Here is a 7,167-nt window from a genome sequence, read left to right on the forward strand (position 1 = left end):
TCAGAATAATGCTCACAGTCCTGGTCAGTATAGCTTCTGCCGAGAGAAGTTTCTCAGAGTTAAAATTGATTAAGACATACTTAAGACGCACGATGTGCCAGAAAAACTATATGCGTTCTCAGCACTATCAGTTGAAGCGGAAACAGCGGCTGGTATTAACTGCGACGTAATCGTAAAAAAAAGTTCAGTGAGGCGAAAAGCAGGAAGTTTCGTTAATTTTAATGTGTGTTTGTTTAATGTAATTTTTGTCATTGCAATAACCCATGTGTATTATAATAATAAAATTTGTGTATAATTGTTATTAGTGTACAATTCAGCTAATTTAACATTTTATTTCTGACTGGAAAGTGAAGGAACCTCGCAAAGCTGATTCGTCGCCGAAGTTCAGTTTTCGCCTAGCGTCGCCACTGAGGGGCAAGGAAATAGGCCGTGCCCTTGCAACGGAACCATCCCGGCATTTGCCCGGAGCGATTTGTGGAAATCACGGGAAACCTAAATACTAGACCAGTGTTCTAACCATTGCGTCACTTTGCTCAGGCTTAGTATTTTTTTTTTTTTTTTTTTTAATTTCATTTTGTTCATGATCGGTCGGTCGTTGTCGTTGTTCGTGGTGGACGTCCCACGAAGCATGTTCAAGTTCATCGTTGATCCATGCACTCAGTTTTTTTTATTACAAAGAGCAGCTAACCCTCTGACCGTACACGCTGAGCAACCGTGTCGGCAAGGTATTGAGCGCATTTAAATGTACCATTTGCCAAAAACGTTCAACATTTACTTAGCCAACGAACATTGTTGTACTGCAGGAAGTCAGAATGCGCCGAATCACACTCAGAATGCAACTCTTTGAACTGTCTGTGCTGAAGAGCAGAACGATACCTCTTAACATTAATCAACTCGATTCAACCTGTCCATTACTTCTTTCAGAGGTACGCTAAAAGTTTTCTACAAAGGGCTGCCTGGCGAATTATGTACTGAAAAGATAATAAGACAGCGTTCTTGTCTTTGATTCTCTCTACTAGTCCTTTTCTTTTGCCAACCATCGTTGGGGAACCGTCAGGTTCCGAGTTAGAGTCCCGGTTCGACACACAGTATTAATCTACCAGGAAGTTTCAGACACCATTTTACCATAACTAGCGTTTGCTTTTATCATAAAGTCATCAAAAGTCTTGAATATATCTTCTCTGCGAGTCTTTCCTTTGCACGACAATATTGTTAGCAATACTTTCCTAAATTCTTTACTTTCAATATCCAAAAATCGCACGAAAAGGGACAGCTATTCAACAACGTCGCGTGATTCATCTAGCGCTACGGCGTAACAATGCGGCTTCTGCAGAAGTTCGAGCAAACCATTTTTATTGTCAGCACCCATAATTTCGGTTCTTCTTCTGCTACATCTTGCCGACAATAGAATACCTCGAAATGCGGCAAGAACATTATTTTTCTCTTCAAGAAGTGCCACGGTCACTTTCAACATTCACCTCAGAGTCTGAAAAAGGTTTCTGGTGTTTATTAAGCGTCCAACACACACGCATCGCTGCTTCTGCAGATTTGTCTTGCTCGCTTGTGAGCGAACTAGGAAGGCTGTGCTCTTCTTGTAAGAAGCTAGGTGTACCTGAGTTTGTCCTTACAAGCTTCACTACCCAGAAGACAATTTTTATGGAACTGCTGCTGAGTTGTTTCCTAGTGTGCCTTTGAATGAGTGCTTTTAACAAAAGTGACAGTTGTGTTGCATATGAGGCAAACTGAAACAGTTCCAGACCTATCAGACAGCGTAAGACAATATTGTTGAGTCGACTCAGTCAAAAATTTCCCATTTTCTCTATAAACTTCACGCTTTATAGGATCCATATCGATGCAAAAGAAACGGCACTAGTCTAGATAATATCGAATCGCTCCTTACGGACAAAGTGGTAAAATTTGTGTATTTTATTTAGATTCGTTCTTTAGAACGCCAACGTGAAGCAATCGAGCTACTTCCGTGTCAAAGTGTGCTCCGTATGCCAAAGGAACCGCACTACAAGGGAGCCGCACTTCAAAGGAGGCGCTTCATTCACAAATATCGCCGCCGCCCGCTGAACTCGTAAAGTAGCTTTACAGCCTGGTCTACACTTAAAGCCTGGTCCACACGCACCGTTTTGTCGTCAATCTTGCATGATCATGCCACATTTGTCAAATAAAACGTTGCATGTGGGCGAAAGTTTGACAGTATTGCGTGAACTGAATGGAGTTTGAAAGACTGATGGGCTGGAGCTTTGTGTACATGCAAGGCTGCCTCTAAGTTTGTGCATATAGACAAACGTCAGTCTTATCGATCAAAGGCCGAACGAAATGTACCTACCACTGGAAAACCTAAACAGGTATAATTGACGCCACCAGCCACGAAAGTACGACATGAATCGATTTGTTTCACCAGAAAGGCAAGTCGAATGACAGTACAGACGTCTTTAAATTTTGGGCCATTTTGTGTATGTTCTCCATTGTATCCATGACTTCAACCGAACGTTTCTTTTTTCTGTTTATTTTTGTGTTTCATAATGATTTTTATTCATTAATAATAATGCAACAACATTGGTGGCTGCTCTGCTTTTTAAGCACGACACTGTGAACTTCCGCTTGTCTATGTCACAACACGACTGTAGTGGAAACACTTCTGCAACTAGTACTTACAGCAAGTTGCTGAAATTGCCCCAACGGCTTCAAAAAGTAAACCTGAGTAAGTTTCTGTTTTAAGCACCTCAGCAAACGCTTGCAGAAGTTATCTGCTAGTGGACACAAACCATTAAATGTGTACAATTAATACGACGCTTCTAGGGCGGCTTAACGTTGGCAGCGCTCGGAGACAATTGAACATCTTTCAACTAGTGCCGATTTGCTCCGATGTTGGCAGCACCAGCGGGCTCATCAAATTGTTCTGGACAAATAGTACTCTCGATGACTTTTGGTGGTTACAACTGTTATTTTATTGTGTGTAGCGGCGCAAGAAAATGGCAGACTTACGACGGTCGACTCGAATTTTTCACGGAGCTCATAAAACTGTACCAAAGTTTTCCTTGCCTCTAGCAAGTAAAATCTAAGGATTACAGCGACCGAGACAAGAAAAACTAAGCATACGCGGCTTTGGTCAATGAGTATAAGAAAGTGTATCCTGGAACAACAAAAGAATTGGTCACCAGAAAATTCCGAACAGTTTACCACAGGGAGAGTACGAAAACAAAAGCAACTATAAGACCTGGAGTTGGAACGGAAGACATTTTTAAACCTTCTTTGTGATACTTTATTTTCCTTCTTGAATGTCAGAGGCCAACACCCGAGAAGATCACGATGAAACATCGAAGGTTCAGAAAAGGAGGTAAGTAACAAAAATAACTTTTAATTTTTTTGATCAACAACCATTATTTATTGCGTTCCCCGTAGAAAACAAGGCAATTTGTGTTTTTATAAGTACTGTTACAAGTATTATGTACCTGAGTTTTTGTGAGTTGTATTGGGGTTCTCCTGTATTTTCAACAAAAGGAAGTAATGTGCAACGTAGTTAATAACTCAATACAAACGAACTAAATTTCTGCAGCGTTTATTTTCTAATTAGTGCCTAGATGTTTAAAGCGCAGTATACATATTTTTGCTATGCGACATGTAAACATCCATTTGAAGTACACTGTTTCATTTACTTTTTAAATTACGCGATGGCTTTGTCTTGCCAGCGTACTGATCCTTCATTGTTGAAGTATATTTAAAACTGTCCGTTACCATTCTTGCACTTTCCATTATCAGATCTTGTCTGCCAAGTTGTAGATCATGCATAATTTCAGAGTTACATCTCGCTCCTAATACTACAGAACCATCCTCTATATTTTCTGCACCGAGTATCTCAGGTGATAAATAGTTTTGAGAACACAGTCTTCTTAAAAAATTATGCAGTACAACCAAGCCATCACTACGATTTCAGTATTTTTTAGCTCTAAATTAATGGCAGTATGCAAAATTCGTAAACGAGATGCCATTATTCCAAATGTGTTTTCAACGACACGTCGACCTCATGACAAACGATAATTAAAACTTCGTGTGTCTCATTTTAAGCTGCTTCTTCAATGCGGTTTAAAAAAATCAAATCGCTGTCCATATGTTTCATTACCGACAAACACGTAGGGAAGTACTTGATTACTATTTGAAACTTTCTCTGCTTTTAAGTATCTTGAGGCTACCTTGCGACAATTTTTCATAAATCCTTGGGTTTGCAATGACCTGTCCATCCGAAGTGCGGTCATTTGTTCACAGTAGACATATAAGCAATTAACGTTGGCAACTGCCATAAGTAAAATGCTGTGAGTGTTTTGTAATTAAAATAATACGATCCATCACACCTTGGTGGCATCATTCCCGTCAATTAAACCAAGGGAATGAGGAAACTACCATTTCGTGTTTAAATCTTCAGCTATGTCTGTCCATTCTCTTTCGATCTTTGGAAACAGAAAAGGCAAAAGGGGTGGATCAGTCAAATAATAGTGAAAAATTAAATAAATGTTTCGTTTTGATTTTGTTTTGTGGAATGTAAGAAATAAAAAGATTTGTTTTATTTTAATTAGGAGGATGAGGAACAAGAATTAGTAAATAAAGAAGATGTTGAATTTGCCACTTATCTAACATCACGAGAGGGAAGAGTGGAACCTGTAACAAAAAGTGTATCAAGCTGTGACACACCATCGCCCAGTGACCAGTCTTCTATCAAGAGAAAGAGAAACCAGTTAAAAGCTATGATGCAGCTATTGATGTACTTAGACTGGCTGGTGGGAAACTCAAAGCCGTAAGACTGATAATTATAAGTAAAACTCTGATGCATTAAACTCCGTCCTCCGGAAGAACCTCTACAGTTAACAAATGCAAAGTCTTTTGTTAATGCTTCCAGTTCAGCTTCAAAAATAACATCATTAATGAGCTTTCTCGCAAATACATGTTCGTTCACTTTAAGATTACGTAATCTTTGCGCTATATGCTTCGCGTAAGCATAAAATTCATCATCAGAACAAATGGCTTCCAATTTCTCAACAGCCTTTCGACTTTCCTTTCTGGTGAAACAAATCGACTGGTAAATTCATGTCGCCATTCCGTGGCTAATGACGCCAATTTTATGTGTTTAGGGGCTCCAGTGGTACATTTTCTGGCATTATCATGCAAGACTGACGACAAAACAATGCGTGTGGACCAGACTTAAGTTATCGTTAGAGTTACGAGCACAAAAAAAGGTGTTTAAATAAATAAGCCTTCTCCGAGTTAACAGAGATGTCAGAGGTTGCCAGAGTTTGAAATCGATTTATAAAATTTGCTTGTTCATTAAAAAAAATTCTTGCGTTGCATTTGTGTGTACAGAGCTTTTACGTGGATCGATATAACCATGCTGCGCCGGCTGGACAGTTTGCTCCTTTCCGTCCCGCTCTTCAACGCACTCCCCTGCGCTGCAAAGCGTAGGAACTATGTATTTAATTTACTTATAACTAACCATTAAGCATTCTAATTATTCAGAAGTTAATTGTACGCTACTAGAAAAAATTATAAGGGTTGTGCTCAAACGAATTGTCATGTACAGAAAAATATTTTTTTTAAAATAATCTGAGTACATAATTTATACTTTCAGAATATTTTTGGCGGGCCGGTTTTTGACCTTCCGCGTTACGGACCTGGACGCAGTGATTGCACTATTGACATACGAGTATATCTTTGTACTTTTACACACTCTTGAGCATAGTTTCTCAGGATTACCTGCCATCTTCAGGGTTGTACCAAGGAAGAGAATAGCTCATAATAACGCAAATGAAGGAGTCGTATATCAGAGTGTCATCATAGTCTGAAACCTTGTGTTACAGAATAAAACCACTCATCCACAAATTGAAAATAAAAATCTTCTGTGTTCCACGCATCATTATTCGTCAGTATATCCAGCCACATAATTCACATTGGTAACACTAAGTATCCCCATAAACAATACAAGATCTTATACAGGGCGTGTATACGTTGTTACAGGATAGTACCAGTCAAAAATAGAAAAAAGGCATGCAAACATATATTTGTAAACACATATTTGTTGAGGCTGATTAATTGTGGCATGTGTGTCATCCTGTTTCCGTTCTTTGCTCATTTCTGATTGATATAGACTTCATATCAAAAATACATCTGTGTAATATTCATGAAGCGTTATTGAGTTCAATGGTGTCTGGATGAAGCTTAATAAACTTCAGCTGTTTTATTTTTGCGCCTTAGTCTGACGTAAATACTCAAATAAAATGTTCGTAGTCGAGGGAACATCCATTTCCGGTGGAAAATTAGCAATTATTGTACACTTCGCGCGGGGCACGTTGTGAGCGGATGGAAAAGTTACCATTGTGTGTATACTTTTCCACCTTAGTGACGGATATGTGTTTTGATATTTCACAACGCCTATAGAGGATATGCTTTCCCATAACTCGAGCAAGTAGTTATATTTTGTAGGATGCTGAAATACTTCTTATACTGGTTGCAGCAAACAAACGAAAGTGTTTCTCATAGTGCAACTTCACTCTTCTTTGTAGAGTTATCGACGTATGCTAACATACTGCTAGAATCCAAGATTCTAAGCTTTGCAGTTTAGGGAAACAAATCTGTACTGAGGTATAAGCAATAGTAAAGGATTTTGTACCTCAGGCGGATGGCACGAGCCAGCCGAAGAGACCGACCCTGCTATGCGGGACCCGCTAAAGCAGCCTGCGGCCACCAGCCAGGGAAAGCAAGTCAGTTACTAGCGCTGGCGCAGGCCGTCAGCCGTGATAGTCTAGTGGTTAGGACATTGCGTTGTGGCCGCAAGAACCCAGGTTCGAATCCTGGTCACGGCATATCGAAAATTTTTTTCTGCTGAAGTTGAGGAAGTTTATGAATTTCCTGAAAGATAAAGAACGCCTGCCAAGATTTTTTTTTAACAAATCCGTAACGTTTTTCAGCAACTCGGGCATATCACAGAAAATCTAGTTCTGCAAGGCCAGACAGGGATTTGAACCACCATCGTCCAAAATATGAGTCCATTGCTAAATTCCTATACTTTTTCTAGGTGTTTATTTATTAGGGTTTCAGCATGTTTACCATGGAACTGCCTTCGTCAATTGAAGTTATATATGTACACGTACTTTTTAGTTAAAGTCATAC

The 7,167-nt window shown here is 39.4% G+C and overlaps 1 non-coding gene across 1 annotated transcript; it reads left to right on the forward strand.

Annotated features, from left to right (window-relative positions):
• The first annotated feature begins 6,788 nt into the window (after nt 1–6,788).
• Trnah-gug lies at nt 6,789–6,860 on the forward strand. Its single transcript has one exon. It is a non-coding gene; the product is annotated as a tRNA-His (tRNA).
• The last annotated feature ends 307 nt before the right edge of the window (nt 6,861–7,167 follow it).

Source organism: Schistocerca piceifrons, chromosome 2, assembly GCF_021461385.2.
Source record: "Schistocerca piceifrons isolate TAMUIC-IGC-003096 chromosome 2, iqSchPice1.1, whole genome shotgun sequence".
Taxonomy (NCBI): domain Eukaryota; kingdom Metazoa; phylum Arthropoda; class Insecta; order Orthoptera; family Acrididae; genus Schistocerca; species Schistocerca piceifrons.